We start from the raw sequence: 18,668 nt of genomic DNA on the forward strand, positions 1-18,668 counted from the left end.
GTTCAGCACGCGGACACGATCACTTTTGGAGGTGTTTGTTCACCTGAGCACTTGTTGTTCATATAGCCAGATCTTGAAGGTTTCGTCCGTTTTGCTTTAAACTTCATGTAACATGGCATGCTTCAATTTGCCGCTTCTTCGGCCAGTATTGATTAACATCACTTGATGAGTTAACATTTTACAGGTTTATTTTCCGACAACTTGTTAACCTTCACGCACCGTTTAATGGGATTTAGTTCACCTTGGGTTAGATTTAACTGAAGCGAAGTGGAATATACATTTGTCACGATCTCCACAATACTGCACTTCTATATATAGTCGGTTTTCCTTTTGTCTAAACGGTCGCCATACCATGGGCACTATTATCACGGATGTTGATGCATTAATGGACACCTAATTTAGCATTGTAAGATGATTTTGTTTTTGACAGAATATATGTCCCCACGTATCCTCATACTTGAATTTACCTGTTTTCATTTTATAGAACCCAGTCCCTGATAAAGGCTATCATGTAGCCGAAATGCATTGGATTATACTCTGGGGATAAGGAATGGATGTTACAATTTAATTTGATGAAAAAACAACCATGAATACAGGGTTACACCTAATGGAATGAAAAATAAATTACATCTGGATTACAGACATTACAACGTTTTGTGAACTTTAGATTGTGAATTTCTTATTGTAAAACTTTACAACCCACCAAGGGATGATGCTGTGACTATGGGACGTCACCCAATTTAGGGGCACACTATTAGGATTACATTGTTTGCACTTGAAAATGGAAAGTGTGCCCTAGAGCACGCAACAATTGATGATATTGGAAAAATTCTGAGTGTGAGTGTGATAATCAAAGTGTTTACATGTGAGCTGTATATCAAGTCAAGTCAAGTTTGAATTTATATAGCGCACTACTCACCCAGAGGGTCTCAAGGCGCTTGAGGGAGGGGGGGAGCTTTACTTGTCAAATATCCAGGTTTTAAGTTCTTTCCTGAAGGAGAGGTGGTTCTGTGTGAGGCGGAGGTGGGTGGGGAGGGAATTCCAGGTCTTGGCCGCTAAGTAGGAGAAGGATCTTCCTCCCATGGTGGATCTTTGGATGCGTGGAATTGCGGCGAGGGCTTGATTGGATGATCGGAGTTGGCGTGTGGGGGTGTAGAAGGACAGGCGCGTGTTGAGGTATTCGGGTCCTAGGCCGTAGAGGGCTTTGTCTGCGTGGGTGAGGAGGCGAAAGCTAATTCTCTTGTTGACGGGGAGCCAGTGGAGGTCTCTCAGGTGACCGGAAATGTGACCTTGGCGGGGGATGTCTAGGATGAGTCTGTCTGAGGCGTTTTGGATGCGTTCGAGTTTTTTCTGTAGTTTGGCTCTGGTTCCGGCGTAAAGGGTGTTTCCGTAGTCTAGTCGGCTTGTAACCAGTACATGGGTGACTGTCTTTCTTGTTTCATGGGGATCCAACGGAAGATTTTGTTGAGCATTCGTAGGATGTTGAAGCATGATGATGAGACGGCGTTGACTTGTCTGGTCATCGAGAGGGAGGAGTCTAGGATGAAGCCCAGGTTGCGTGCGTGGTCTGTTGGTATGGGTGCGGTTCCCAGGGCCGGTGGCCACCATGAGTCGTCCCAGGCGGAGGGGGATGATCCTAAGATGAGGACTTCCGTTTTTTCTGAGTTAAATTTTAGACGGCTGTTCTTCATCCACTCGGCTACTTCTTTCATCCCTTCGTGTAGGTTGGTTTTGGCGGTGTTTGGGTCTTTGGTGAGGGATAGGATCAGCTGAGTGTCGTCTGTGTAGGAGATAATGTTGAGGTTATGTTGGCGCGCAATGGATGCGAGGGGACTCATGTATACGTTGAAGAGGGTGGGACTGAGTCATTTAGGAAACAATTAAAGACACTACTCTTCCCTAAACCAGAATAATCAGTAATCAATGCGGTCACCGTACCCCTCAGCACCAAACCTCAGCGCTGTGATATCCTACCTAGGATGATTGTTAGCGCTTTATAAATAAATTAAATACAAATACAAATACAAAATACAAATACTGAGTGAGGATCCTTGGGGTACGCCGCAGATGACTCGGTGGCCTCTGATCTGAAAGGGGGGAGGCGGACTCTCTGGGTTCTTCCGGCGAGGAACGAGATTATCCAGTCTAATGCTTTTCCTTGTATTCCCACGTTGCAGAGGCGTTGTATAAGGGTGTTATGACAGACTGTGTCGAAGGCTGCAGAGAGGTCCAGTAGGATGAGGGCAGCAGTTTCTCCGTTGTCCAGTCGAGTTCGAATGTCGTCTGTTGCTGCGATTAGGGCGGTCTCGGTGCTGTGTTTGGCTCGGAAGCCGGACTGTGAAGGGTCGAGGGATTTGTTGGATTCGAGGAAGGCGGCGAGTTGACTGTTGACGGCTTTCTCAATGACTTTGGCAGGGAAAGGGAGGAGCGAAATGGGGCGGTAGTTTTTAAGTTCGGTGGGGTCCGCTGTAGGTTTCTTCAAGAGGGCGCTGAGTTCGGCGTGTTTCCAGCTTTCCGGGAAGGTGGCGGAGTTAAAGGAGCAGTTGATGACGTCTCGGAGATGGGGTGCGATAATGGAGTCTGCTTTGTTGAAAATGTGGTGGGGACATGGGTCGGTTGGCGATCCTGAGTGAATGGTGTTCATCAGGCGGATGGTGTCTTCAGTGGTGATTGGGTTCCAGGCGTAAAGGTTGTTGGAGGGGGGTTTTGGTTTTGAGATTGGTGGGGTGGGCTGTTCACCAAAGGTGTTATGTATGTTGGCGATTTTGTCGTGGAAGAACGAGGCAAGAGAGTCGCAGAGGTCTTGGGATGGAGTGATGTCGTTGGTGCCGGCGGAGGGGTTGGTAAACTCGTTGACGATGTTGAATAGTTCTTTGCTGTTGTGGGCGTTGTTGTCGAGTTGATTCTTGAATGCTGATTTCTTGGTGGATCGGATCAGTTGGTGGTGTTTGCGGGTGGCGTTCTTGAAGGCGGTCAGGTTGTCAGCGGTTGGGTTTTTACGCCAGGCTTTCTCGAGGGTGCGACAGATCTTCTTGGATTTCTTAAGGTCATCATTAAACCAGGGGGCTCTTTTGCTGCCTTGTTTGATTTGATGTTTTTTTAGGGGTGCTAAATCGTCAGCGCTGTGGGTGATCCATTGTGTGAGGTTGGTGGCTGCTTGGTTTGGGTTCGATGATTTTGCAGGAGGGTTTTGGTGAAGCGAAGTGAAGAGCTGTTCGGTGGTAATTTTATTCCAGTTTCTCCGGGGAATAGGTTGTGGGTGGTTGTGGGACGTGGTCTTTTTGTAGTTGAAGTGAACGCAGCTGTGGTCTGTCCAATGGAGAGCTGTGGTGTGATTAAAGGAGATGTGCTTGCTGGAGGTGAAGATTGGGTCGAGCGTGTGCCCGGCAAGGTGGGTGGGGGTGTCTACAAGTTGTTTGAGGCCGAGATGTGTGTGACATATCACAGTGAGCTGAAGCTTGTGGCCATGTGTGGGTGGCATATCACACTGAGCTGGAGATTGTGGCCATTTTTTCTGAATGGCGACGGTGCACTATAAATTCAGTCCAGAGAGCTCAAAATTTTCAAAGATAGTTCTTTTATTGTGTTTCAAAAAATCTTTAAAAGGCCTCAGCCGACGCGTTTCGTTCCCAATAGGAACTTCTTCAGGGCTTGTGAGCTGGTAAGTAGATAAGTAGGTGTGGAAGTAGTGGGAAACTCCAGAAGTATATAAGTCCACCCCTTTGTCATAGGCCGCAGCATTTAACTCTCCGTCAAGTGATCTTAATCAGAGATTATTGTAATGTGTAGTCCCAAGAAATATGTTGGCGACCCTCATCAAATCAATCAATAAAGAAGATTAAACAACAGTCCCCCTCCACAGATACCAGATTAATGTATGGTGAGAAGTGGAATGGGAGAAAAATCTAGTTTACCCTAAGTGGAGAATCCTCCAGCTTATGAATAAACACGGCATATATAACCCCCAAGGTATTAGCCAAGACACCTCCTTCCCTTGAGTTGCGGGCGAGGAGTGCCGAAAATGTGCAGGTCGAAGATTGTGGCCATGTTTGTGACATATCGCAGTGAGCTGGAGCATCTGGCCCTGTGTGTGGCATATCACAGTGAGCTGGAGTGTGTGGCCATGTGTGGGCGGCATCTCACAGTGAGCTGGAGTTTGTGGCCCTGTGTGTGACATATCGCAGTGAGCTGGAGCATATGGCCCTGTGTGTGACATATCACAGTGAGCTAGAGAGTGTGGCCATGTTTGTGACATATCACAGTGAGCTGGAGCTTGTGGCCCTGTATGTGACATATCACAGTGAGCTAGAGAGTGTGGCCCTGTGTGTGGCATATCACAGTGAGCTGGAGTGTGTGGCCATGTGTGGGCGGCATCTCACAGTGAGCTGGAGCTTGTGGCAGTGTGTGTGACATATGACCGTGAGCTGGAGTTTGTGGCCCTGTGTGTGACATATCGCAGTGGGCTGGAGCTTGTGGCCGTGTGGGTGGCATGTTACAGTGAGCCCGTCTTCCAGAACCGGACAGCAAGCTAGGGCTGCTGCCGGCCAGTGAGATAATTCTGCCCTCCTGCTCCTGAGCTGGGGCCAAGCAGCGGCAGGCTGGACAATAGGTTTCCTGTCAAAGGGAGGTGTGACTACCTCCCAGACAGGCTTTAGTGTATTGGAACAGAGTGGGGGCGATGGCCAACACCACTGAGACTACTGTAAGGGCACATTTGGTGCCCTCCTTACAAACTCCAGTTTAAACCAGTTCAGGGAGCCACTGGCTCCAGCTCTGACCCGAAACTGGACAAAGGACATGGGAGTATCCCCCTCTGTGTCCAGCCCCTCCTCTGGGAGGGCCCCCTAAATCGTCTCATTTCGTTCCCTAGGGTACTTAACGGCTTGCCTGTGGGTAGCTTTTCAGAATCGCTGTGGGACAAGATTCAGATCCGAAACCACTTCTACTTCTACCGTCTGGGCACTATGGACTTCGTTGGACTTTGCTTTAATGTAATGTAACCGGTTTTATAAAGCGCATGGTTACCCGGAGGCATCCCAGCGTTGCACTAGAATCAGGCTCGAGAGGGAGAAAGGAGAACAGAGGGTCACTTGGGGAAAAGGAAGGTTTTCAGGAGCTTCCGGAAACGCGAATGGCAGGGTTCCGCATGCAGTTTCGAGGGGAGGGAGTTCCACAGCGAGGCCGCATTCCCGGAGAAGCGGCGGCCTCCTGTGCGTGCCTTCTTGAATCTTGGCACTCTCGCCAGGCACTCGTTGTCGGAGCGCAAGGGCCTATAAGCCTTGTAGGGCGTAACTAGACTCTTCATAATAGAGGGTCCCTTACCTTGAAGAAGTTTATGGGCGATACATAAAGATTTAAACGTAATCCTTTCAAGTATGGGGAGCCAGTGGAGCGATTTGAGTGCTGGTTTTGCTGACGTCCTAGCTGAGGTACCTATCAATAGCCTAGCGGCGGCATTTTGAGTCTGTTGTAGTTTATTAATTGTGGCTTCAGGGGCCCCCAAAAAAATAGCATTGCTATAATCTGATCTGGACAAAACCAGTCCTTGTACTAGCAGCTTCCTAGAATGCTGCGGGAGGAGGGGAAGGACTTTCCGGGCAGACCGCAGAAGGCCAAAACAGATTCCTGCCGTTTATTTGCTTGTGTTTTGAACGAGAGATCCTGTTCCAACCAGACCCCTAAGCTTTTAATTTCTTTTTTGGGCTGGGAAGATCCCCCAGACAAGCAGGCCAGATGGTGGTGGATATTGAGGTCACCTTGTGACCTAATAGCATGATTTCGGTTTTCGACCCGTTCAGTTTAAGGGAGGAATCACACATCCAGGCATGTATTTTCGTCAAGCATGAACGAAGACTGTCAGGGCATTGATCAAGTTGGGAAAGTGAGACGACCAGTTGGGTGTCGTCTGCGTAACTTACAATTTTGATCCCAAACGGGACAATCACATCCTCCAGGGGGGCCATATACACATTAAACAATGTGGGGCTTAAAGACGAGCCCTGCGGCACGCCACACTGGAGGGGGATTGAGGCAGATCGTGAATTGCCTTCCCAAACTTGAAAGGTGCGATTATTCAGGTATGATGTTAACCATGCCAGGGCGGACCCCCTTACTCCCATCTCAGCCAGGCGCTGGATTAGGACACAGTGATTAACCGTATCGAAGGCTGCACTCAGATCCAGGAGGATCACTGCCACTGATCCTCCCGAATCCAAGATGTAATGTAATGTAATGTAATGTAATGTAATGTAATGTAATGTAAAAACAATTTGTAAAGCGCAACATACACCGGTCGGTTTCTTGGCGCTGTTCACTAAATCAGGAGGAGACAAAGAAGGGAGGGCAAGGGAGCTTATGTGTAAGCACCGCGGAAGAGGTGAGTCTTTAGGAGAGACCTGAAGTGAGGGTAAGAGGGGGAAAGTCTAAGTTCCGGGGGGAGAGAGTTCCAGAGTGAGGGGGCCAGAAAAGAAAATCTGAGGCCTCCGTGCTTTTTGCGTCTGAACCTGGGCATCTGAAGGAGAGCATGGTGGGAGGATCGAAGGGGTCTGGAAGGGACGTACGGGTGCAGAAGCGACGAGATGAAAGAGAGGCCGATGCCGGCCAGGGATTTGTGGGTCAAGCAGCCTAGTTTAAATTGACAACGCTCTGAAACAGGAAGCCAGTGCAGGGCTTTAAGTAAAGGACGGACGTGGTGATGTTTGGGTTGGTGGTAAATGAGGCGTGCTGCCTGATTCTGTATCATCTGAAGTCTTTTGATTTGGTATTGCGGGATACCTGCGTACAAGATGCACCTTGCCTCCTCGATGACAGAGAGGAGGGCCGTATCCGTGCCCTGGCCTGGGCGGAATCCGGTTTGAGAGCTCCGCAGTAGCTCATTAGACTCCAGAAAGTGGGAGAGTTGGTAATTCACCAGTCTTTCTGTGATCTTACTGAGTCCTGGGAGAAATGAAATCGGCCTAAAATTTGCCATCTCCAGAGGGTCAAGATACTTTTTTTTTAAAAGGGCCTTCACAATGGCCCCTTTCCAGCTGGGCGGAACAATGCCCTGGGAAAGTGAGGTGTTAATAAGCTCAGTTGCCGGTGTAGCAGTGGTAATTGAAAAGAGAAGTGGCAGCTTTCAGACTCCGTGATGCTGCCATCCTTCACTCTAGAGACGAAATAATCTCTGTACAGTATGGCCAGGCCGCCCCCTCTACCAGAGGGCCTGGTCTGAGAATGAATTAAAAACCCGGGGGGAGTGCACGGACAATGTCGGCCTCTGAGTTAGAGGTTAACCACGTTTCCGTAAGGAACAAGATATCTAAGTCGTGGTCCTGTAGCATAAAATTGATCTCCAGAGAGTGCTTGGGGAGGGACCTACAGTTCAATAGGGCCATACTCATATGAGTGGAAGCTGGAGGATTATGATTTAATCCCCAAGAATGTGGGCTACAGAGACCACAATGAGTATATGTGTCTTCCTGCTTATGCACATAGTGACACAGCGTATTCTTGGGGGGTCTCAGTAGGAGAAGATCCTTCCGTGAGTAACAGATATGACCGTCAGCCGAAACTGGCATAAGTTCTGGCCCAAGGCCCGGCTGGGCATGGACAGGCACAGACGGGCTTGCCTCTGGCGCGCCAGCTGCGCCCGGCCGCTGCGCGGACGGGGAATGCAGTTCATTTTATAGTGCGAGGGCCCCTAATCGGCCGTAGCACTAGAGCGCTGCCCTGCTCCTCACACAAGATGGCGCCCGATGTCTGCGCCTGGGGGGAGAGGACCGTAAGCCTATCGAGCCCTAAATCGGCTCCGGAATGATAGCAGAGGTCCCAAGAGGGGAGAGCATCCAAGAAGGTATAAATGCAGTCAAGTAAGAGTGTAGCAGTTGCACAGAGAAAAAATAAGTGATTTTTAAAATGCGGCAATATTAAAAAAGCTGGAGCTACAATTTAGAATAAGTGCCCTAGCTCCCGGCTTCCGCCTCAGGAGCGCTAATTCTGGCCTCTTTAGGAACAGAGACTGCATTAGGGAAGGTTCCTGCTGCTCCTGGTCTTGTCGTCTTCCATTCTTCTGCGCTGTTTGTGTCTGTGCTTCATCCAGGTCCTTCTCCAGGCCTGTGGGCATCAAGAACACCCCAAGGAATCTCCCTTGGAGTGAAGGAGTCACTTCTCTGTATCGCAGGCACCACAACCAAGTTGACCAGTCTGCTGCACCTGACATCCCATGGACTTTGAAAACTCAGCAACACTGGTGGTAGTTCTGCAGCTCCCTGGAGGCCTGCACTGTCTTATCAGCATGTTTGAGGCCAGTATCCCTTGTCAGAACAGCTGAAACAGAACCCCTGTGCACCGCTTTGACGTACCGTTGCCAAGGCTTGTTGGCTCTGTCCTCCAGAGATCTTGGGCCTACAAGAAGCTCCAGGCTGCACCATCTGTTCTTACCAAGGTTGTCGTCCTCACTGCATCCTCTGCACCATGGGCCTGCATCTTTGGTGAGCTGCTCGAGGTCGTCTTGTGACTCCTGTTCCTTCGGCCGGTGGGCCCTCTTGAGGGTCTTCTTTGGCTTCAGTGGGATCCCCTGTTTACTCGGGCATGCTCTGACTCTCCTGCACTTGGTGATTCCCTTGGACCTTGCAGGATCTGACACTGCACCTTCTTCGTTTTCCAGGTGGGTTGCTGCTGGCAAGGCACGTTTATGCTCCCGCCGGACACCGGCCCCCTGGTTTTTGACTTCCGACGTGGGGCAGCTTGTGAACAGCTCCTGGTCTTCCACGGCATCGCCTGTTCCTCACAGCTGCAGCAACAAGGTCACCATCAACTCTCCTGCAGCCTCCGTCATCAGTGGTCATTGCTCTTCCGTGCCTTCTGGTCACTCCCAAGTGGCACAGACCCTGTCCCCTCTGCTTGCAGGTATTCCTCTTCAAGAATACACCCTTGGATTCCACCGGACTCTTTCACCTTCTTCGCCAACGGCATCATCATTGAATTCCTCCATTGTGGTCTACGGTGGTTTCCGACGTCGCTACGCATCTATGCACCTGGTTTCCCTGGTGTAGGCATTCTGGTTCCTGGGGTATCCACAGGTGGGCTGACTCTCCAAACTTCTGTCTTCCACTGGGTTTCTTCAGGGTCCACTGGGAAGGGCCCTTCCTCTTGAAAACTGCAACTGGGACTTTCCCATTGACTTGCAATGAGTATGCAGCTGTGTTTCCACTCTGCATACAACCTCCGTCGGGTTCCTGGATACTCACCTCAAGTGTTTTCTTCGGTCCCCAGCTCTTCTGGTCCAAGTCCCGACTTCAGTCCAGTTTGCATTACATTTCTTTAGTATATGGTTTGGTCTTCCCCTGGAGACCATTGTGTATTTGTGCTTATGTATCCATTTACATTTGAGTTTAAAAAAATATATATATTTTTTTTATTAAGAACAATAATAGGGCTTCTGATAGACAAGTGATACATACAGCATGAAAGGCAATTCGATATAAAAAGCAGTGTCAGTACAATGTGGAAAATATTCAAATAACATTGTCCCAATTCTATCGGTATATTCCCATAGCCCCCCACCCCCTCCCGTCTAAAATTCAGAATCACTTTCCTCATCTGGTCTTGGTGGATCGCACAGATGCCCCCTGTATTCATTCCAGGCACCCCAAATCTTATCCCATTTTCGGGGACAGCCCCGGTGCAGGTATACCACTCTCTCTGCCAGGATGGCCGCATCTAAATCTTTGCACCAGTCTCTCCACGTGGTACCTCCCCAGCGCCCCAGTATTTGGCGATATTTCACACCGTGGCTCAGGTAACACAGATGCATTCACTACCTGCGACATCGTCCTCATGACCCCAGCCCAGTATGCAGCGATCCGGGGGCATTGCCATATGGTATGGAAGAATGTTCCCTCCTCCCCTCAGCCCCTTAGACAAAAGCGGTGTGGGGCGCGACCTATGCTGTGCAGAGTAGTCGTAGTGTAGTAAACACCATGGAGTATTTTTAACTGTATCAGGCGGAGCTTAGAGGGTATGTCCACTTCTCTCGGGGAGGATAGTGCTGTCTGCCAGTCCGCCTCATCAAAGTCCCCCAAATCTCCAGACCAACTGTGCCGTAATTTCAGGGTAGGATCAGGCAGATTGTTGACTAGCTTGCAGTATGTAAAAGACGTCGCCTTTTTATGCATATGTTCAGTAAGTAACCTGTCTTCCAATAGAGTTGATTCAGGCAAATCAGTACTTGGTGGGATAGCCGACCGCAGGGCATGGCTGACCTGCAAATACCTAAATCTTTCAGTGGGCGCTAAATCGTACTGGGTTTGAAGCTGGTCAAATGGTATGATTGCACCCCTCTTCCATAGGTCGCCTACCGTGGAGATTCCTATCAGGTCCCATTCTCTTAACCCTTTGCTATTGCGTAATTTGCCCAGTCTGCGCGTGGCCCATAGCGGAGTCATTTGAGTAATTGTGTCCTTGCACTTGAGACGAGTCTGCGCAGCGTACCGCATGCGCACTGTGTGTGCAGTTGGGCCAAGGAGGGGCAATGTGCCCTTTTTGTCATATAGTAGAGAAAGAACTCCAGCCTCCCCAATCTCATATCTGTCAGATTGGAATGCCGGTTCCGTTTGTGATGCGTGCAGCCATTGATATATTATTTAATGGGCAGCCCAGTAGTACAACTGGATATCTGGGAGGGCAACGCCTCCGTCATACCAGTTCCTAATTAGCTTGCCACGTGACATCTGTGCCGTCTTATTACCCCAAAGTAGACCTGAAGCTAAGGTATCTATTTGTCTGAAATACTTTGCAGGAACAGGGATCGGGGTGTTTTTTCAATATATACAACAGTCGTGGGAGTGTCATCATCTTGTAAAGGGCCGCTTTACCCAGGAGCGTCAAAGTGCTTTACATCATGCTGGAATCGCTCAAGGGGAGGCTCCAGATTTTTGAGGAGAAAGACGCTAGGATTAGGCGTTATCCACACCCCCAAGTACTTAAAGGACTCCTCCGTAACCCTTAGGGGGCATTCCGTCGGAAGTTGTGGAGGTGGGCCTTTGAGGACAAATAAGATAGACTTAGACCAGTTACTGGTATAGCCAGACACCAGTCCAAAAATCTCACAAATATTTAAGAGCACCATGATAGACCGTTTAGGGGAAGTTAAGTATAGGAGGATATCATCCGCATATAAGGAAATGCGGTCCTCCCACGTTGCGGTCCAGTGTGTCCCTTAATCATGCAGTCCCATCGAATCCAGGCCGCCAATGGCTCCAATGCCAGAGCAAATAGCAAAGGAGACAATGGACAGCCCTGGCGCGTGCCACGACCTAGCGCAAAGTCCCTAGAGATATGGCCATTGGCCACTACGTGAGCCAGGGGGCGTGAGTATAATAATTTCACCCAGGCACAGAACTTGGGACCGAAACCCAGATGCTCGAGAACTGCGAACCAGTAAGAGCACTCCACCATGTTGAATGCTATTCGAGCATCCAAGGAAAGAATGACTGCTGGTTCCTGGAGACAGGGCATGCGTGCCACAGCCGCGTGGACTCTCCGCAAGTTAAGTGCAGTACTTCTTACATTTGAGGTTTTGTGTATACTGTGTTGATATCTCTGGTTAAAAGATATGCCAATGTGTTAGTGAGTGTGTATAATAAATATTACTATTTTTATACCTACACTGTGTGGTCCTTTTTCAATTAAAATGCACTATATGATTCGTTCAGAGAAAAAATAAGCTGCCACTTAGAGAGCTTTCGATGGTTGTCTAAGACCAGTAAAATCACCATAAGGGTTGTCTGGATTAGTGCAGGGTCCTTCACTTAAATACGTGTGCACTATATACTAAGCCAGCTTCCTACACGATTCAACAGATGCGAGGATATTTTGCACACTTTTCCAAAACCACAGTCATACAATCGTTCTGGGGGAAAGTGGAATGGGACAAGAGAGAGAATCAGAGATAGTGGATAATCTGCACTACCAGAGCATTGATATCTAAGAAACAAAGACCTTTGGTAGAACTGCACTTTGAACACTGATGTTTTACCTTGAAGTGTTGCCTCTGATATACCGGTTGACACTCTCTGTATTTCCACGGTCTATGACACGTTGGTGTAAGTATGTATGTGTGTGTATGGTATATCTATAGTTTTGGTTTGAGCTGAAATAGAATTAATTTATGATATGGTGGCTGAATGACCTTCGGAATTACATGAGACTTGTTTACCAAAAAGGGCTCCTTTCAAAATTAGAAAATAACTTTTTATACTTGGCTTGCCTTCAAGGTGATAAAAGTATAACTATAAGAAGAAAACATTTGTTAAAACTGCATTTGTAGGTTAAGATCAGAGTCACATTTGAATTCCCTTACTTTGTTATAAGCATACCATACAAAAACATTTCTTCTATTTTAATTTACAGTAGTTCATAACCCACAATAACTTGAAAATGTGATTTGCAGTGCAACAGAGATCATAATCTTATGAATGACACTTGTGAAACAAAGAAGTGCTAAAGAGTAGGTAGTTCTGATCGATGACTCCTACTGAAACAAACAAGCACAAGACTATTCTTGCAAGATATTCTCTCATTTACCGGCGTCTTTATCAACTTCACAGTATGACAGATAAAATAATTCCAACAAAAAGTCTCAGCTGCAACAACAGTATATCACGACTGCCAGGCAAATAGGCTATGGCCCACAAGGATCTAATGCTCTGTGCTTCAAGACAGCCTCCACTTTCAGCAAGTCTCGAGAAAGTCCTGCGGATTCATGAGACATGTAGTCTTTCATCCTCACCTAGGTGTCTGGTAAAGCGTGTCCTTCTAAGAAGGAAGGAGCCTGTCACAGCAGAACCCAGACCCTGCACACGCTTCCACCCTCCTCACCCACCCTGCATGGTCAGGAGACACAGGATGCAATGGCCAGTGCACAGAACCTTTTAATACCTTGAAGGGAATCACCTTGATGCTGATTCTTTTTGAGGTACAGAGAAGACGTATGAGCCTGTGGTCATTTCTAAATTTGACAGATGGGAGTCTGTCTGGCTCACTGGAGTAATTTCAGTAGTTATGCATTACTCTTGTGATGTGAAATGATCAACATTATACCAGCTTGAGTAACCAAGAGTAATTTGGGGCAAAAGTCCTACAATAAGAGCACAAAAACAATGAACGAACAGAGAGCGAGTGGCTGCCGCTACTAATGTTCATGTCCCGCAGCATTTAGTGCTTTTTTATTAGTGCAAAATGCACCCTCTGGCCCATTTTGGACGCACAAATGCACTTTGCAAATAGAGCTAAATGCTGGATTACACTTCCCACACAATTACGCATAGTAACGTATAACTTTGTGTAAGTACGGTAGAGAGAATCATACCAGTTACCCCCACCCCTAGTTACCATCTCTAGAATTGGAGATCAGTTAGCACTTGATTTCATTTCTTGGGTGGGAAAGATGACACGGTCAAGGCTGTCTGTCTGGGTGCAGTAACCTGAACATGTGGACCCCGCAAGAAAGAGTATATTTGCCACACACCACTCAAGTCACAGCCACCTTCACAACACTATTGTGGCAGAAGTCATCCAGTAGGCCTGTGGAAAGCGGGTGAGACAAGAGAGAGAAGCAGAAACACTGCATATCATGACAAGCCTGGTGGCAAGCTGGGCTTAATCTGCTCTACTGGTGCATTGACATCTAAGAAGCACTAATCGCGTCCAATGCCACATCCTAATCAAAGGAAAAGGTGTGGGTCCTTATCGAACTAGCACAGGTTGAACACATCAGTCAAATACACACAGGAAAGCGCCTCCCTCGTCTTGTTACCTTTGTCGAAAGCGTGTGCTAAACATTGGCATCAATCTGAATACTTTAGGAAAGAAACCATTCACATGTTATTTGCTTCAGATCATGTTATACTTATTTAGCGTACTTGGCCGCTGTTAAGCTCTACCACCGAGCTATTTGTAGAGCCCGCGCGGCGTTCTACGCAACGGAATTCTGTAATAGCCATAACCCCTCGAAGACCATCTTTAAAGCTTTAAAAGATTTGATGGCTAAGAGAGCGGCTCCGCCTGTGGATGGGTCCACCTCACAGTGTGAGATTTTGGCCGCTTTCTTTTTGGAGAAAGTTAAGAACATCTATCTGTCATTTCCCAGCACGACATTATCGCTTTCTCCTCGGAACGACCTTTGCAGCCGCCCGGTATTACATTCTCTCCCTATTCTCTCCTGGGATGGGTTTGTTAAGCTGGCACAACGTGTCAAGTCCGGTTCTCCGGCGGACCCACTCAGACCTGCTCTTTTTAGAGATCCGTCTTTTCAGGGGCGCACGGCAGTGTGTTCATTAATCAATCTTTCCCTGACTTCAGGCACTGTTCCTGCCAAGTGGAAGCAGGCGGTGGTTTCCCCGATCCTGAAAAAACCATCATTGGATCCTCTAAAACCGGAAAACTATCACCCGATCTCATTGCTTCCCTGGCCGGCCAAAGTTATGGAGGCCCATGTCAACCTAGCCTTATCTGAGCATCTGGCCCTGGCCAATGTCCTCGATCCTACGCAGAATGGGTTCCGTGCTGGGCACAGCACGGAGACCGCCCTTCTGGCAATGGTGGAACATCTGCGGAGTGTGTTGGATGCAGGTCAAACGGCAGCGCTTATTTTATTAGATCTTAGCGCTGCCTTTGACACAGTGTCCCATCGCATCCTCCTACACCGCCTGGAGAACATTGGCATTTGTAGCCCCGCTCTGCAGTGGTTCCGTTCCTTCCTCAGCGATCGCTCCTTCTGCGTTGCCACCCCTCCTTTTCAGTCCAAATACCATCAGTTGGACCTGGGGGTTCCCCAGGGTTCCTCGATGAGTCCCACGCTTTTCAATCTCTACGTGCGGCCGCTGGCGGATGTCGCCAGGCAGTGGGGCCTTACTATGGTCTCATATGCCGACGACACACAGCTAGCGGTCACGATCAGCGGGGATGCCGAACTGGATGCCCCCAGGTTCCGAGACGGGCTGAGAGAGGTGGCCAGCTGGATGAATAACAACTGTCTCCAGCTGAACGCGAAAAAAACCGAGGTGATGATCGTGGGAAGAGGAACGAACTGCTGGGGGGACAATTGGTGGCCACAGGAGCTTGGGCCTGCCCCCATACCGGTGATGGAGCTCAGAAACCTAGGAGTATGGCTCGACCACACCCTATGTTTTACCACCCACACTAAGAAAGTGGCAGCATGCTGCTTTGGTGTTCTGCGCGGACTGAGGCCGGTGCTTAAATTTTTCGATGCCCCGACGAGACAGTTGGTCATCCAAGCGACGATCATCTCCCGGCTGGACTATGCCAGTTCGCTCCTGCTGGGAGCTAACCAAGCTGAGATCGTCCGCCTGCAGCGCGTTCAGAACGCGGCTGCGAGAGCAGTGGTGGGCCTGCCGAGGTCCTGTCCCACGTCCAATACTCTGCGGTCCCTACACTGGTTACCAGTGAAAAGCCGAATCCATTTTAAGGTACTCAGCATCGCTTTTAAAATTTTAAAAGGATCGGCACCTGAGATCCTCAATAACCTCCTATCCCCTTATGTCCCGACTCGCTCCCTCAGATCTCTTGGGCAATCCCTTGCGGTTACCCCGCGTTTCAGGCTTAGCCGGATGGGCGGGCGCTCCTTCCGTGTGAGAGCTGCGGCTCTCTGGAATTCTCTTCCTTTGGAAATCCGCCTTTTAGAGGATCTACTAGCATTTCGCAGGGCCGTGAAAACCTACCTGTTTTAATCTTTTTATCTTGACTCTCACTTTTTCCCTTGCGTTGTGTTATGTTCAACTTTTCCATGCGCCAGGACGCTCCTTCGCTGGAGCAGCTGCGCGCAAAATAAATGTAGCTAACATAACATAACATAACATAACATTTGTCTCATGTCATATTTTCCATGGGCCTATAAGAAAATAAATATTTAAACAGCAAGCCATGAAATGAGCGCAAGTGACATGAAGTGAAAACCACCCCCAGTGAAAGGATTGTGTATATTCAATGACCTTTACTGGCGTATTACAATGCGAATCCTTTATGTTCCCAACAGAGATTATCAAGATCAGCAGCTTAAAAGCCTGTGTTTCCTCTGGAAATGTTCAATACAGTTCAAATGTCCCAGTGTAATTCATTCCGTCTCTTGGTTCTGGCTACCGTCCCATGTATCTGCAAGACCGCAGCCGGAGTAAGATCCTTCTCCTGCCTTGCAGCAAAGGCCATGAACACACTACCTCTGCACCTCAGGCAATTACTGTCACTACCTCAGTTCAGGAAGGACCTCAAGACCCGGCTCTTCGACGGAACCACAGTGCCATATCGGATCAGCAGCTATCCCTCAGCGCCTTGAGACCCTTGCAGGTGAGAATTTGTGCTTTACAAGACATCTGATTGATTGGCAAAGCAGAGCAGAAAGGCATCACGGGCATACAGATTCTTCCTCTATGTTGGTTATTCCCCACTGGATACATTAAACTTTGCCTGGAGCCCATATAATACTTTTGGCACGTTTCAACCCAAAGTGTTTTAAGGATCTCCTCAGGATGAGGACCTGGTGTGCCCTTGAAAAATTGTTTAGGGTTTGATCTGTATGCTCTTAAACTGGCCAATTGTAGGGTCTTATTATAGGCTTTCCTCCTGTTGGTCTCATCCGGAGTACATTATGCCACAAGTGTTAGAGGAAGGGGGCCTGCCGTTGGCAAAAGGAGTTCCCGGGTCCATGTAACCACTGTTTAGGATCTCGCAGTTTGGTCAATGGATGATGGCTAAGTGGCTTGTTTCTTCCACCTCAACTCTTGGGATTGAAAGAGGATGAGTCCCTTTGCATTGGTGCATGCACTTCTAAGAAAGGTTTTTTGCTTTTCTACAGATTGAGCCCACCCATGCGGTTTCATGGACCTCAGAGGAGGCTTCCATCAATTATTAAATATCAACATAATGCGTACAGGTAAGGGGCTGAAACCTTTGCACAGGAGCATTATCACAAGCGGTTCTTGGAGGAAATGTAGGATCCCTCGTTGTGATTGTTTTTCTGCCCTCTGTTCCCTCGTTGCGATTGTTTTTCTGCCCTCTGTTCCCTCATTGTGATTGTTTTTCTGCCCTCTGTTCCCTTGTTGTGATTGTGTTTCTGGCCTCTTTTCCCTCATTGTGATTGTTTTTCTGCCCTCTGTTCCCTCGTTGTGATTGTTTTTCTTGCCCTCGTTGTGATTGTTTTTCTGCCCTCTGTTTCCTCGTTGTGATCGTTTTTTCTGCCCTCTGTTCCCTGTGTGTGGCTCTGTGTGTGTGTGTCTGTGTGTGTGGCTCTGTGTGTGTGTGTGTGGGGCTCTGTGTGTGTGGCTCTGTGTCTGTGTGTGTGGCTCTGTGTGTGTGTGGCTGTGTGTGTGTGTGTGGGTCTCTGAATGTGTGTGTGTGGCTCTGTGTGTGTGTGTGTGTGGCTCTGTGTGTGTGTGGCTCTCTGTGTGTGTGGGGCTCTGTGTGTGTGGCTCTGTCTGTGTGTGTGTGTGTGCGTGGCTCTGTGTGTGTGTGTGGGGGGGCTCTGTGTGTGTGGGAGGGGCTCTGTGAAATGAAAGGAAATGGAAAAAGAGACTTAATTAAGCGCGCTGCGGCCAAGCGGCTTCCTGGCGCTGGGGATTTGACCAGACTCACAGAGGGGAACAGGGGAAACTAACAGGGAAATGCCTGAGTGAACAAGAAAGTTTTAAGAGCTTTTCGGAAGTGAGAATAGATGGGGATAGAACAAATGGAAAGAGGAAGACTGTTCCAGAACCGAGAATCGGGTGCCCCCCGTTCTGGATTTACGGAAACGGGGAACGTGCAGGAGGGAGAGAGAGGAAGAACGGAGAGTGCGGTTAGGGACATGAGGAGTGATAAGAGATCCGATAAAGAGAGGGGCTGAGTGAGTGTGAGCCCGAAAGGCCAGACAGGCCAGTTTAAAAAAGGATCTAAGGTGCACAGGAAGCCAATGAAGGGACTTGAGTGCAGGGGTAATGTGAGCAGGTTTAGGGAGACGAAGAATGAGGCGGGATGCCTGATTTTGAATGGCCTGAAGACGGCGGGTTTCATAAGCAGGTATGCCCACGTACAAGCCATTCCCATAGTCAAGGCGGGAAGTGATGAGGGCCATGACTATGGTTTTGAGGGCGTCCGTAGAGAAATACCGAGAAATCTTCCGAATGAGGCGGAGGGACAGAAAGCAGGAAGATACAACGGAGCTAATTTGGGCATGCATAGACAGGTCGTGACTGACCTTGATACCCAAGGTTCAAACTGAGGAAACCGGTGAAGGGGGGGAACCAAAGGAAGGGGGCCAGTGAACCGCGGACCAAGGGTTTGAGGAACCACCCGTGAGGACAAGCTCCGTCTTGTCCGGATTGAGCTTGAAGTGATTGATGCTCATCCAATCGGATATAAAAACTAAGGTAGAACAAAGCTTAGGGAGAGAGACAGAAGGGGATGAGAGATCAAAGACGAGCTGGAGGTCATCCGCGTAGTTATACACAGAGACCCCCAGCTCGAGAAGAGAAATGATAAGGGGGTAGATGTAAAGATTGAAAAGAAGAGGGGACAGGGAGGAACCTTGGGGAACCCCACAGGTAACCAAGCGAGAGGGAGCGGAGAAACCTGAGAGGCTGACCGCTTGGGACCTGCCCTGAAGAAAGGACGCAAGCCAGGAAAATGCAGCGCCC

At 48.8% G+C, this 18,668-nt stretch overlaps 1 protein-coding gene across 1 annotated transcript in view; it reads left to right on the forward strand.

Moving 5' to 3' along the window:
- LOC147668837 (uncharacterized) overlaps window positions 1-18,668 on the forward strand; it is a 207,525-nt gene that overhangs the window by 92,385 nt on the left and 96,472 nt on the right. Inside the window, exon 2 of the mRNA XM_086948412.1 lies at window positions 16,853-16,930. The gene's annotated coding sequence lies outside the window, so the exon portion shown is untranslated. The remainder of the gene's footprint in view (window positions 1-16,852; window positions 16,931-18,668) is intronic.

This window comes from Lissotriton vulgaris, unplaced genomic scaffold (genome assembly GCF_964263255.1).
Source record: "Lissotriton vulgaris unplaced genomic scaffold, aLisVul1.2 SCAFFOLD_1079, whole genome shotgun sequence".
Classification (NCBI taxonomy): domain Eukaryota; kingdom Metazoa; phylum Chordata; class Amphibia; order Caudata; family Salamandridae; genus Lissotriton; species Lissotriton vulgaris.